Source organism: Lupinus angustifolius, chromosome LG03, assembly GCF_001865875.1.
Source record: "Lupinus angustifolius cultivar Tanjil chromosome LG03, LupAngTanjil_v1.0, whole genome shotgun sequence".
Lineage (NCBI taxonomy): Eukaryota > Viridiplantae > Streptophyta > Magnoliopsida > Fabales > Fabaceae > Lupinus > Lupinus angustifolius.
In genome coordinates this window covers 7924392-7940324 of record NC_032011.1, presented here as the reverse complement: position 1 = coordinate 7940324, position 15933 = coordinate 7924392, and positions in this window count along the sequence as shown.

The window sequence follows — 15933 nt, the reverse complement described above, 5'->3', positions numbered from 1 at the left end:
TATAGATTGGATAGTGGAATGATTTTGTATAGGTCAAGAAACCGCCAAGTTAACTAGCCTGCTTCAAATTGCTGCAAACCCAGTCGAATCGCTTTAAACTGCTTTAAGCTGGATTGTTGGACATACATTTTGCTCACATTAAAAAAACAAAAAATAACAAATGTGTTGAAATTAATTGTGAAATCCTATCCAGTTTCACCATATTCATCATTAACTTAGAATCCATATGTATATTCTAATTATATATTATATATGACATCATCTATTACAACCGAATGATTTAACCGACTAAACCCTATATGAGACTTCTTCTAGTTTGATCTGCGACTTGGACATCATAACTAGTAAGCATCGTGTCATTCAAGGAAACTAAATATGATTAGTTGGCATGAAGAGTGAATAACTAATCCAATGTTAATAGTCCTACTTTAAAACTCTAGGTAAAGACTCTTGAATAAAGTAGTCTGTTAGAATCGGACCGGACCGGACGGTCCGACCGCTGATCGGACTTGAAAACGGCTCTGGTTTGCCATCTTAACCGAATGAGAGTTGGACCGCTTTGAACCGGAGAAAATCCGGTCCAACCGTGTTAAACCCGGTTAAACCGGATTAACCCGGGAAGTAAACCGGACGACTCACTTCAAAATAAAAAAATGGGACAACGTTCTAATATTTTGTTTTACTACGGTCCAAAAAAGATAAAGATGTATTATTTCAATATAATTATACATAATTATTAATTATATAAAGTTTTACATTTATATATAATTATATATTTATAAATAAAAATTATTAATTATGTACGAAATCATCCGGTCAGACCGGACGGTTTAATTGTTTAAACCGGTTAAACCTAATACGGGACCGTTTGACGTCCGGCTCGGGTTTCACAAATTGGTCTGAAGTGAGTTTGAGTGTAGGTGGAAAAGTGAGATTGCAACCAACTTTAAATAGTTTTCTAAGTTGAGATCTTGAGGCACTTTAGTGTATGATTTGTAGAGCCAATTTTTTGAGATAAAGAACCTTTATTTGCATAAGCATTTCATCCCAGTCAACTGAGTATTCCATGTTGGCCAAGCTGTGTTATTCTCTGGCCGACCATGCTGCTCCACCTAATCAACCGAACATCTCATGTTGGCCGAGCTGTGTTATTTCTTGGACGACCATGCTGCTTCAACTAGTCAACCGAGCATTCCATGTTGGCTGAGTTGCCTTCTCCCTAGCCGACCATGAACTAGGCATGGTCGGACAAAGAGCTTAACCATGTGCCTTACAATTGCCCGCACATGGTGGACAATTTCTGGGACCACTACCCTGACATTGTGCCTGCCACGCCTACAAATCCCACCTACCCTTCTGCCACACGACAATGACAGACTACAATAGGCTACTAGACCTGCCACAGGCTATAAGTCAACTATGCACAGAGTATGGATCTTCCATATCCGCCTAACACAGGAAAAGCAGCTCCCGACAAACCCAAAATGGTCGGTCATTCCAACATTACCCTCCAGAGCCACGTCATCCATCTCAGCCATTATAAATAGGGGTTTCCTCTGACAAGAAATGTCTCTATTTTAATCTATCTATTCAGTCATCACTTATCACTTATCATTGTTACTCTCATTTCTTACATATTGCTCCCGAGCATTACCTCTATAGTCCTACATTGACTTCATTGTCGGATAATCTTTTCAAGTACCTCCATCGGTGGGTCCAAATCAACCTCAACTCATACCATAAGAAGAACTCTGGTCCAGACCTCTAGTCCAACCAATCCAATCAGCTACAAAAGAATAAGAAGTAATGACAATAATTTACAAAACCTATTATTAAAAAACCATTGATTTATAAGTTAAAAAACAACACTATTCATAAGCTCCCAATGACAACTTAAGATTTTTTTTTCAAGACCATATGATCTTATTATAAAAGTTATACCAAATTGAACCTAATTATTCAACTTACTTTAGTGTAGCATCTTACTAAAACTCTAAAAAACGTTATATTAAAACTATAATCTAAAATCAAAATTGAAATTAGGATTAAGATTAGAGTTAGATTTAGGAACATAATGCCTAGCATAATTCTTCAATGCAGCAAAACATGCTGTAATCTATGCAAATATCTAATGTAGTGGTTAGCTTCTGGTAGTGGTTATAAGGTCCTTGTTCCATCCCAGTCAACCGAGCGTTCCACATTGGTCGAGCTGTGTTTTTCCTAGGCCGACCATGTTGATCATTCCATCAGTAACATTTAAATCTACTAGCATGCCCGACTGCTGAGCATCTTACTAGATTATGAGCAATTATTCTATCCTAGTCAACTGATCGTTCCATGTTGGTTGAGTTGTGTTATTCCCTAACTGACCATGCTACTCCACCTAGTCAACTAAGCATTTCATGTTGGTGGAGCTGTGTTATTTCCTGGCCGACCATGCTGCTCCACCCGATCAATCGAGCATTCCATGTTGGTTGAGTTGCCTTATTCCCTAGCCGAAAAATAATTGGGCATGGTCAGACAAAGAGCTTAACCATGTGCCTTACAATTGCCCAGATATGATGGACAACTTCTGAGACCACTACCTTAACATCCTGCATGTCATGCCGCCTACAAATCCCACCTACCCTCATACTACACGATAAGGATAGACTGCAATACAGCTACTAAACCGGCCCAAGCTATAAGTCAATTATGCATAGAGTATGGACCTGCCAAATCCGCATGACACGGGAAAAGCAGCCTCGACAAACCCTAAATGGTCGATCATGCCAATAGTACCCTCTAGAGTCACATCATCCATCTCAACCATTATAAATAGGGTTTCCCCTAACAAGAAGTATCTCTATTCTAATCTATCTATTCAGTCATCACTTATCACTTATCATTGTTACTCTACTTCTTATAGATTGCTCCCGAGCATTACCTCTATAATCTTAACTAACTTGACTGTCAGAGAACTTTTTCAGATACCTCCACTGACAGGTCCAATTCAACCTAAACTCAGATACCACGAGAAGAACTCTTACCCGAACCTCTTGTCTAGTCTGACCAATCCGATCAACCATAAAAGAACAGTCCTCAAGGGCAACAAGAAAAGATTGGGAAAAGGGTGGTCATGTCTAGTTCCATTCACATGAGACCTCGAAATATTCATTTCACTACACTAGAATTCACATTTAATAACAATCATTCAATATTTATTGTTAGTAGAATGCTATTAAATGTAAGGTAGAAGATAATCTACGACGTTCGTTAAAGCAAACGATATTAAATATAATTGACGGATACACATTCAATAGTAAATATGGGGATCCCCATGCCTATCCCACTTCACCCTAAGCAAATACTTTATATGGAAATATGTTTTCTTCAACATTAGTATGTGTGTATATAATTAGATTAATGTAACTTAAATGTCTATATATTTATATTAAATTGAGTATAAATATACTATTTATTTATTATATGAAAATAAATTTATTTAACCGAGCAGACTTAATTCAGTTGGTACATACTTGTTCCCCTTTAAGTAAAGGTTTAAGTTTGAGTTTTTTAGACTAATCAATTCATAGATTTTAAGTTGTATGGTAACACAAATATAAATTATAGTAGTTTTTGATACAAAATTTTTCTATAGACATTTTTTTAGAATTATTAAACCCTTATAAATTATAAATCATATAAAGCTTATGATAATAGCATTTTAACATAATAAATACTCAGATAAAAATTAATATTTTGTGCCAGGCTTTGAAAAAGGCATATAATTTTAACTTTGAAGATTTTTTATTTTTTATTCTCTCTATCAAATTTGTGATACGATTATGGCTCTCTCTAGTTCGTCACTGGTCTTGTGTATAAAATATTTCTACGTTTTCATATACATAAAACATTTTTCGTTTACTTTTCAATATTGGCTTTTCCTTTGGTGCTTTCTTTTGCAATATATTTAATTATTTGAATTTCATATTTAATATTATATACATGTTCTCTATGAAAAAGGCTTTGGTTGAATGATAATTAAGTTGGATCCTAATGTATTCTAGGGGAACAAGTTCAAATTCAAGACTAACCCTAGTTGTTGCTATCTAATTATCCAAGAATCAACACTTATAAGCTTTTGTAATGCAAGTTATTGATGTTGATTCATTCTGAAAGTTATAATGCGTGCTCCTAACCTGCAAAGTGAAAAATAATGGATATTTTTATGTTAAAATATGTATACAGTGTAACAATGAGACAAAAATGTTTGTAAAATATTTCAGGAGACTGTTATGGCTTTCAAAAATCTTCTTTCAAAAGTATGAATGTCCTACACGTGTATCCGCACCAAGATCAATCCTTATTTTATCAACATTTGATCCGTGAAATTCTAATATTTCCTCCCATATTTAAAACTCTATGTTAACTCTAGAATATGATATAGTTGTCAAATTCTAATAAGTTAACGTGTACTGAATGACTTAAGAAACTCATTTCTTCATTTATTCATTTCCCGTAGCCAGAGTCTTTATTTTTATAGAGCTCAAACTCATTATCATGAGTTTATGGATTCTTTCTCGTTTAATCATTAATCCTATAACAATTTAATTATACCAAATAATCATTCAACTAACGTCATAAGACATTCAATGTCCGATATCAAAATATAATAAACTTGTTAATTACTGTGATAATCTTAAGTCTAAGGAAAATATATATTTCTTCACAACAATATCATATTGACACTTCAAATGTAATATATTAACCATTAAGAATTCTCTTTTGAGTCAGTTCAATGGTCATATCTCTATATGCACCATTTATATGTATACTACACATATATTGATTTATCTGGATTTCTTTTGGAAGGTGAAAATTTTATTAATAAGATAGAAATTACAACAAAAGAAACAGAACAACAACTCCAAGGTCTAAACCACTCCACAAGAAATACAAAGGCAGACCACAAACACCTAGAGCTTAAAGAGAAGACTAGCAATAACAATCCAAGCAAACAATAGGGTTAGAAACCCATTCAAATCATGATATAGAAGAACCTTTGATTTTACTCTTGATCCAAACTCAAGACTTGAACTGTATCTCTTCCAACAGCTCCTCCATACACTTCCTCTTGTTATTAAAGATAATATCGTTTCTACAGCTCCATAAGGACCAGATTCTAGCCATCCAAAATAGTGGCCCAACATCTTTCGTATGGCACCCCTTGTTATAATCAAGATGTTGGAACTAGTGAGATTTTGTAGAGGAGGGTAACACCCTCGAAATCCCTAACCACCCATAAATAAGTTGCCACACTCCATAAGAGAACTAACAAGAGAAGAAAAGATGATTTGTAGTCTCCGGAAGACTCTGGCACCAAACACAAAGAACATCATTAAGAGACAAGATATCATCCTTTTGGGCTAAGTTCCACTTACTAGGGATCCTATCCAAAATAATTCTCCAAGTGAACACCCTGGTTTTGAGAGGGGTTCAAGAGTTCCAAATAGTCTTCTACAATACTTGATCCTCAACACCGACCTCTTCAACTTGCCAAACCGCGTTGTAAGCAGGCTTGACAGAATAGCATTGAGAAGCATCAAAAGTCCAAATCCATTTGTCGACCCTATCTTCTTTTAAATGAACACTGCTTAGAATACCCACCAACTCATCAATTATAGCTCTTTCCCAAACAAACGAATTCCACACCCCTTCCCTCCACACACCTAAGTAACCCACCAGAGCCCTCATATTTGAACACATACTAAAAAGCCTAGGGAACGAATTCTTCAAGGCACCGTCCCCCACCCAGTGATCCTCCCAAAAACTAGTAAGAAGCTCATCCCCACCTCTTTTCTAAAGCCTCCCTGAAGTCTCCCTCCAATAATACCTGACCCCCTCACAACCCTCTTCAAATCCCTCCACCAAAGAGACTCCAAAGGCCTAATAGGCTCTACAATTCTCCCAGGAGAAGCAATTTGATCCCCATACTTGGAGTATAAGACCTTAGACCAAATAGCCTCTCTCTTAGCGAGAAACTTCCACCACCATTTACCTAGAAGAGCAAAATTGAAAGACTCTAAGTGTTTCACTCCTAGGTCACCTCTCTCTCGATCCTTACAAACAGAGACCCACTTAACCCAAGCTATTTTCCTATACCCCCTCACTCCTCCCCAAATAAAATCTCTCTGAATATTATCTCCTTAATCACAAACTGAGGAGCTTTGTAGAACGAAAGTAGATAAACCGACAATGCCTTAAGCACTAAATTAATCAACACCACTTGACCACCAAATGAAAGGAATCGACTTTCCCAAGTAGCTAACCTCTTCGACATGTTGGAAACCATGTCTTTCCACACCTCCTTTCTCCTATAGTTTGCACCTATCAGAATACCCAAAAACTTCAAAGGCCAAGAACCCCTCTTGCAATTTAGAAAAGCAGCCATACTGTCCACAAAACATGAAGGAATGTTGACACCAGACAAGCTACATTTGTTGAAGTTCACCAATAGACCAGAACAAACTTCAAAAAGACGAAGAATATACTTCATAGCAATCACATTCTGAGCTGATGGCTTCCCATTTATAACCGCATCATCTGCATATTGAAGAAGACTAACCCCAACCTTCTCCCTCCCAACCTCATATTCTTCAAATTTATGATTCGAGACTGCCGACTTCATCAAACCAGAGAGACCTTCTGCTACTAACAAGAAAAGAAAAAGGGATAAAGAATCACCTTGTCTAAATCCACGCGACATAGTCACCTTCTTCGATGGACTACAATTAACCAAAACTAAAAGAGAAGCTGAAGACACACACTCCATCATCCATTTTTTCCATTTGTCACAAAAACCCAACTTATCCATCATATGATCACGAAAAATCCAACTGATAGAGTCATAAGCCTTAGCAAAATCAATTTTGAAAATAGCACACTCTTTCTTATTCCTCCGGGCATCATCAATGATCTCATTAAGAACCAACACTTCATCAAGGATCTGTCTACCTTTAACAAAAGCATATTGGTTTTCAGAGAGCACGTTGGCAATTACCTTCTTAAGACGATTTGCAAGAACTTTGGAAAGAATCTTCTAAATACAACCAATCAAGGAAATCGGTCTATACTCATTCAACGACAAGGGATTCACCTAGAAATGAGCATCTGATTCTCTGAGTCTGAGATTTTTTTAAAGTCAATACCTCCCAACAAAGGACGCTGCCAATTGACTTCAGTAAAAGAGTTTTGATAATGATTTCTAATACCTTCCTTCACCTCTAGAACCTCCTCAACCCAAACTCCATTAGTAGATAAACCATAGAGGGAGTTGAAATTCCTCCTAGATTTCAGGAGACTATGAAAATAAGTTGAGTTGGAATCTCCATTCTGAATCCATTTAGATCCGGATTTCTAAAAAAAGGATTCTATCCCTCAGGTGGCTCAATCTCCAAAAATAGACTCACTTTTAAGATCGAGTTTATTGATTTCCATGCGAACATCTTCCACCTGATTGTCAAGATTGCCAAAAGAATTCCGCTTCCACACACTCAATCTATTTTTCACAGCTTTCAACTTCTCTTGTAATCTAAATGTACTCCAACCTTCCACCTGAACACTAGCCCATTCGTCCTCAACCACTTTCTTAAAATCTTTGTCCTGAAGCCAAACATCAACAAACCTAAAAGGTTTAGGTCCCAGTCCTGAACTCGACTCTCTAGAGAGATAGGGCAATGATTAGAAATAGAGTGCTTGAAACCCTTTTGATGGAGATCCGCCCAAGAGTCTCTCTACTTCATAGAAAAATGAAATCTGTCCAGCCTGCTCATCATATTCTTACTCGTCATGTACCAAGTGTACCTTCTACCACCTAGCGGGATATCAATCGCTCCCATAGATGCAATGAAACAACGGAAATCCAGGATTTCCTTATTTCTACCATGGCTACTAGACCCTTTCCTTTCCTCACAACAAGTAACCGCATTAAAATCACTCACCATGCACCATATGTTATTATGCAAAGAGTTCCTCCAAAGAATCAACCTCTACCGAAGTTGCAATTTATCAATGATGTTGCAGGGAGCATAAATGTCTACAATATGACAAAGATACACTTTGTTAACCTAGAAACCAGGCACTCTAAGAAAACCAGATGATCCAAAGGAGCTCAAAGCAGTAAATTTGTCATCCTCCAAATATTGATCATCCCTCCTGAATTACCCATTGAGGGTTGGAAGCTCCAATCAAATTCTAAATCAACCCATAGACTATTGCACACTTCTTTCGTGACCACTTCCATCTTCGATTCCTGAATTGACAAAAAAATCAACATTTTCCTCCCTAACCAATTTACAGATCTCGTTCTTCTTCACCACCCCCTAAGCCTCTCACGTTAATGGAAATAATTTTCATGATAATGCTTCTGAACTCCTCCTGCCAACCTTACACTTTCTTGTTAACAATTCCCGATTGCCCATTTCCATTTCCAGGTCTTGAAGATGGTTGATAAAACTATTAATACCACCAAGAGACACCACTCCAATGTTAGCCCCAAAATTCAAGATGTCTTCTGCCTCTGAGGTTTTGTTGTCAACTTAGAGAGTAATTCTCAAATCCAACCCATCCCCCTTCAGCATTTTATCTACTAGAACCACACCTAGTTTAGAATTAGAGCTTTTAGTTCTCAAATTCAAACCTTTGGTCCTTCTACACTTTTCAACCATATCCTTCAATAATGGATCATCACAGTCAGGTTTACATGGGACCGGCTCATGCCTTACTCCCGAAGAATCCAATAAAATTTTCTGTTGGACATAAGCCATCTCACACTCCTTGGACAACACGAATTGTTGATCTGAACTTTCCAGGCCCAACAATGAGTCAGGGGCACATGAAGAACTTGAATTAAGACTATGTACCTCAGAATTCACAAACTCCAACGTGAATATAGACTCCTACACAATAGAGGCGCCGTGTTCCATCAAGGATTCTTTGGAGTCAACCAATTGAACAGACCCCACTTTGGGTCCCACATCAATTAAATCATCCAGAATAGGTGAATTTGCACCACTAATTAAAATATTCCTTTCTATGATAAACTCCTCATTAATATCCGTAATGGCACCTTTTTTAGGAGAGAGAGACGTGTGATTGGATACTCCATGAAAAAGGGAGCCCCTTTTCATTCTCTCATTTAATATGTGGGTCATCTTTCCATCTCTAATAATACAAAGGAATGAATATTTGAATCCATCCCCTCAGAACTTGAACCCCTCTTTAAAATGTGTGTGGACCCCGATACCAAATTTTCTTTAGGAACTGGAGCACCCATAGAGAGAGAATCACGCACTCCATTAACTCCTTCCATTGACACCATCACTTGGGCAACATCCATACTCATCTTGTTGATAACCACAGAATCCGCTTTGACGAAGGAGCCGAACCGATCTCCTATGGAACGAAAGAGTTCCAATTCCCAGGCATGCGGAGGGATCCCATAAATCCGAATCCAGTTAATCATTTGGGTAGCCACATCCTGACAAGACCATTTATGGATCCAGACTAACCATCTATCAAACCAGGCAGCCTCCTCCTTTAGAGTCGAGCAATACCTTTCTACCCCCAATCTTAGTGACTTTGGTGGAGAAAAAGCCTTCAGATAACATCTTCTGTTGGAAAGAGTCAATGTCCTCCACATCGACTAACTCCCCGACGAAAGACTTTTCCGACCAAAGAAGGTTTTCTCCACTAGGAAGATATTCAATGATATGACCCTTCTCCTGGATTTTCTCCTTGGCATGGGGAAACAATTTGTCGCTGCCTTCACCATGGGGACCGAGACCCTTGTCTTTTTTCTTAACCACCTCTGCATAAGACCTACCATCGTGAGTCACGCCCATAGAATTCCGAACACCAACCCCACTGACTGAGGTGGGCCCTTTGCCTCCAGCATGCACGTCCCTAGGCCTCGTGCCTCCAGCAAGAACGATCCTTGGGAATATTTACTTGGATTCTTTGATTACCAATCCACATGTTGTCAAGGGAGGATTCCATAGATGAAACATCGGAAATATGCTGAAATCTCACAAAGCCTCTTGTCGGCTTTGTTATGTTTCCAAGGTATGAACACCTCGAAGACTCTATCCTTCCATTGAAATAAATTCCAAAGCTCCTTTCTGCCAAACTCCTCCGGAAAATTTGAGAAATAGAAGTTGGTTGATACATCCTTCCCACAAACCTTCCTAGTTGGAGGCTAGTTAGTGTGAGACCAACCAACCCACCTCCCTCCCTATCAAGTCTCACCCTACTAAATGCCCTTAGATGCCTGCTTTCTCTACCTCCATCAAGAACAGTTTAGATTAATATTATAAAAAAAAATTATTTCTCAATAATACGACAGTCTTTTATATTAATTATTTTGACAAACAAGATGACAATATAATAATAAATACACCTTAATTATTATAAACATGACAGATTGATTATTAGGTATATCTTATATCTCAACACATTCAATAAAGTTGTCTCAAGCGAGCGCCTTACTTTAAAAGTGATATTGTATTTATCGCTTATAGTGTGCCTACATTGAATGTCATTGTTTTACAATTCAAGTCTTATATTTTCTTAATTTTCCTATTGAAAATAGGAATACATAGGAGTAAGGAAGATAAACTTTTGTAAGACACATTAATAAATAATATTGTTTTACTTTAATAATTAGATATTTAATTAAACAATTTTAGTATATAATTAGTCTATATAATTATTAAGGGCACCGTTTTAATATGAGTGGGTACAATGCTCTTTTCTCACTCAATATGTATTCAACTTCCAAGCTTTTAAATATCTAGTACAATGATCATACCTTCCAACATTGAGCATAAAAAGATTTGTTTGTATTTCGTCCATAAAGACGTGGTAACTCCAAATTATTTTGAAAGGGAAGAATCATTCCAATTTCATTTTCTTCCTTCTTCCTATGTGTGTAACATATGTTAATTCAAAATAGTGTTGCTACACCTATCATTATTAGTCCCATTGATAATTGATATTAACATCTTAAATTTATAAACATTATAAATTAATATTAATATATGTTTAATTGAAATATATGACTTGTGATAAGAGTTAAAAGATGATAATTATTACTAATGATTATAGTTATTTATAGTAAAAGATTTTATGTTTAATAAAAAACTAGATTAATGAGTTAGTATAAAAACGAAGAAAAAGTCTAACCCTAGAATTGCAACAAACTAGCCATGTACAGGAGAATGAGAGAAAGAAGAAAAAGAGATGAGAGGAAGGATACCCTAGTGTATGGGTGGCAACCACATAGAATAGAGGAAGAAGAACATAGGAAAAAAAGGAAGGAAGAAGAATTAAAGAGAAATATAATATGAAAGAGTCACAATATCCATCAATTAGTTTGGAAGTAACATTATAACCCATATTAAGACACCCATTTGGGATTTCATTAAGGCAGCTATTTGGGATTTGATTTTCATATTTTAATTTCTGTTTGATTGCATAGAAGAAATCACACCGATTAATGGCATTAAAAATTTATGCCATAACACATCTATTTATACTAACAAACTATCCAATATTGTAATAGGTAGAATATATATTTTTATAGGTTTTTATTTATTTAATTAAAAAAGTTAAAGAAAATTAAGATCTTTAAATTTTTTTAAATACCATATGTTATAATCTAGGTTTAATATTGAACGATCCAATACAAGAGAGAATCCCTCCTATAGGAGACACAGCAAACTCCAGTTTTTTATTTATAAATATATGCTTATAAGATTTTCAACCAGCCAGTATACAGATGATCCCTTTGAATAATAATAACGTGTAATATTATATACTATTAAACACGTGTGTTATTCTTCACGATAGGTTACACTTTAAATAAGGATGATTTAATTTATAAATATAAATAAAAGAGAAATGATGAAAATCTTTATATAAGTTGACTGTGGTTACAATGACAATTGGTTTAGAAGGATCCAAAAGTTATTAACTAAACCTACCTCGTGCAATCATTTTTAGATCCAGACTCACCCTAAACTAGTATGAATATATGTTGAGTATGCTATCAGTGAGTCATTAGGTATCTGGTAGTTTCACAAGCATTAGAAATTAAGAAAATATTAAAAATAATTATGAGAAACTTATTGAATTGTGTGTCTCTTTTGTATAATCTTATATGTTATTTTAAAGAGTCAAAATGAGAGAAAAATTAAAAGAACAGAATTAAACACAATTTAAATTGTCGATTAAGCACAATTTTTTTACTCAAACATACATAAAAAACAAAAAGTACTAAATCAATATTATGATGATAATTTATTTAGTAAGAATTGTTAATCAATATAACATTATATCACAATTTTGGATTAACAACATAATATTAATGATTAACAACATACCATCATAAAAATAATAATTTAGCAAGAACTATTAATCAATATAACATTACATCACAATTATAAATTAACAACATAACATTGCTCCTTAACATCATCATATTTACAAATAACATGATATTAGAATTATGGATTATCAACATAATATCATATATAAGATTAATATGATATTACATGATGTTGTTGTGTGTATATATGTGATTCAGGTTAAACATATGTATATGTAACTCATTACTCATACTCATTCAAGTGAGTTTCAAAATCTCTAATCTCAATTACATGTGGATAAAAAATATAGACCCAAATTAGGCCTATTCCGGGTATTATGATGGGTACCTGCAAGTCAGCATTCATTTCCATCCATAATTGTGATGCACGTATGTAAATGAATTATGAATGACATGAATTTAAAGGCTTATTCCTAAAAAATGGCAAGACATTTGTGCAATCTAAGGTAGGAAAATCATCTAGTTGGATGATGGTTGAAATTTTGTTTACCCAACCGTAAACTTGCACTCCTGAATCTGTTGAATCCAATCTCAAGTGGCGCGGGGCAAAAATATGGTTGTTATCCCAACCTAAGGATTTCGAGCATTTTTGAACCTGTATTGACCCTAATCTGAAACATGTCTCCTTATTATTTAAATATTCATATGTGATATATGGTTATTTAGATATATAAGATAATTCTATAATATGATACTTATTATGAAAATTAGGTTTAGGTATCAGATTATTAACTATACCAAACACAAACCATAAACTAGTATTTGAAATATCGGAAAACTCCAACCCAAACTCATTCATAATAGATTCTTTATGTTAAATTTGTGTTGTGTTCGGGTGAGTACTCACTAGTTCAAGATAGGTTGAGAATCCTAAGCTTGAGAAGCAGAGTGAATGGCCTGCGTCTCTAACAAGCATATTGTATGCAAACTTTTAATTATGAACAAAAAAATTCGAGGTGGTCACATGTTTATAAATTAATATTTACTATTGTTAGGTATCAGTGGCCTAGGAACACCTAGAAGGGGGGTTGAATAGGTGTGGCGGTTATCGATCACCGCTTCTTGAACCAAAACCCAACTACTAGAAACAGCCTAGTTAATTGATTAACAATACGCTTTAATCGATTAAATATTGCACAGAACAGAATGATTGTAACACCGTGAAAATTTCATATATTTTATAAATTATTTATTTTTAACAAAACTTAATTTTAGAAATTAATCGGTACTGAATTAGGCTAAACCATAGTTGAGTGTTAGTCTTGTTTTGTGAATTTATATCTTGTGCTAAATTTCCGTAATCTTCTGTGACGAAAAGTTTTTGGACTGCTGTTGGGCCCAAATTTGCCCGACTTCGGCCCAAAAATGTGTTTTTGAGTCTCGTAGCTCGGAATCGAATTCCGATTGCGCCTTTGGCTTCGAAATATTATTTCGAGTCAGGATAGACATCAAGTTTATCCAAAACGCATTTCTAAATATTTTTCCACTCCGAATTCGACATTTCGAAATTCTGACCGTAATCGGAAGATTTTAATATCCAAACAAGTATTAGCCGACAATACTTGGGAATGGTCTCATCACGATTGATTCACCGAAAAAGTCACCTCATTTTCCCGAGTGAAACTTGCGTGACAAGCAAGCGAAACTACTCATCTTTACACTAAATTTCGTAAACATTTCACTTACCTATTGCACCATTAATCTTGGAAACACTTGGTTTGCCTCCATAAATCAGATTCAATTCCCCTAATTCTGATTTATTCCACTTAAAAGGGCCATAAAACCCCTTGAAACCCTTGGCTTGCACCCCCTAATATAAACTACTCTACTTAAAGAGCCCATTCAAGGTAGAGAAGCCCTTGGCTCTACATTTTGTTTCGATATTCGAGTATGATGTTTATGCGTATGTTACGAACATTTTTAACCGTCAAAATTTTCTAAAAAAAAACCTTCCTATCTCTTGTTATACGCAAGAACGCGAAACATGAGTTTTCGTGAATCTAGAAATTGTTGTTTTGGAAACCATGAAATCTTGTTTTTCATGCGGCTGTTTTAGTGTTTTGAATATATGCATGTTATTTATGTTGATGAAAGATGATGATTTTGAAACCAAAGAAATATTTTAAATCGAAATGTCATTTTGATCATGAGATCAATCCTTGTGAAAAGGTGTTGAAATGATCATGAACACGATAGGGATTGGGAACCAGACTTTCGAGGATAAAGGATGATTCTGGATTATGAATCTTGGACCGGATGGATGAAAGTCTTGGATGTCTTAGAATGGATTAAAATGATGTTTTTATCTTAGAGTTAGTAGGAAAGCGATTTAACTCGCGAATCATTGATTTGTGTTTTGTGTTAGTTTCGAGGCGTTCGAAGTCGGACAACCAATCCATTCACAGAAAGGGAATCAACCACGCTACAACCCAAGGTGAGAGATAATTAATCATGACATAATGGTGTCCGAATATGACACCCGGATATCTCAACTATCTCAAAAGTTGGGAGTTATTTCTCTTTTGTTAGAAACTCATACTTAACCAAATGATTTCGTATCTGGATTAAGTATGATGTTTCTTTAGGCTGAATGCTCCTAAGATAGTATAAAATATCAAGTCTCGTGGTTGTTATCCGTGAAGGAACACCACTCGAGAAACTAAAATGCATTGGGATCGAAAACAACAGAGAGTTTCGATCCGGTAGCCCAAAAGTGCGAGGAAAATGGTCCTAGTAACTAGACCATCTCGCCCGGGCGAGCCATCCTCGCCTCGGTGAGGAAGAAACAGAAAAGAATGGTCCTAAATAGTGCTTGGGCGAGCAACCCCTCGCTCGGGCGAGCCAGCCTCACGTGGGCAAGCGTTTCTCGCCTAGGAGAGGGCCAGAGAGCCCGTTTTGGGTGTTTTTGGCGCCCGAGCGACCGTATTTCGCCCGAGAAAAGACCAGACATGTATTTTGGCCAGTTTTTTATGGATTTTTTTAGCTTGAGCGACATTCCCCTCGCTCGAGCGAGAACCATGCAGGAAGTTGAGCCTGTTTTGATGAATTGGTCGCTTGAGCGATAGTCTCTCGCTTGGGCGAAAGACAAACATAAGTTGTGTATGTTTCTTATTAATTTATTGCTTAGGAAATAGCCCTAGGTTGGGTGTGAAGTGTATTTACACTTAGGAAAGATCGTGGCTCAGAGGATTGAGTCCGGTGCCCAAATCAACAGACTTATACTATTGCTTTTGTTTCTTGCGCCTTATGTGGACAAGGATTCCGATGAGGATGTCGTGAGCAAGGCTATGCCTAAAAAGGATTACATGATACCATGCAGCAAGGTCGTCTGACCGTAAGAGGCTTGGCCATGTGGCCGTCCAGTGTAATTCAGCGATTTGTAGGGATGTTATTCCTATATTACGTGATAACGTAAGATCGGGTCCCACAAGAAGCATTCCTTTGGGAGATGTCTTAGGATGGGCCGATCATTTTAAAAGACTAATTAAAATATTTAATCGGCTAAC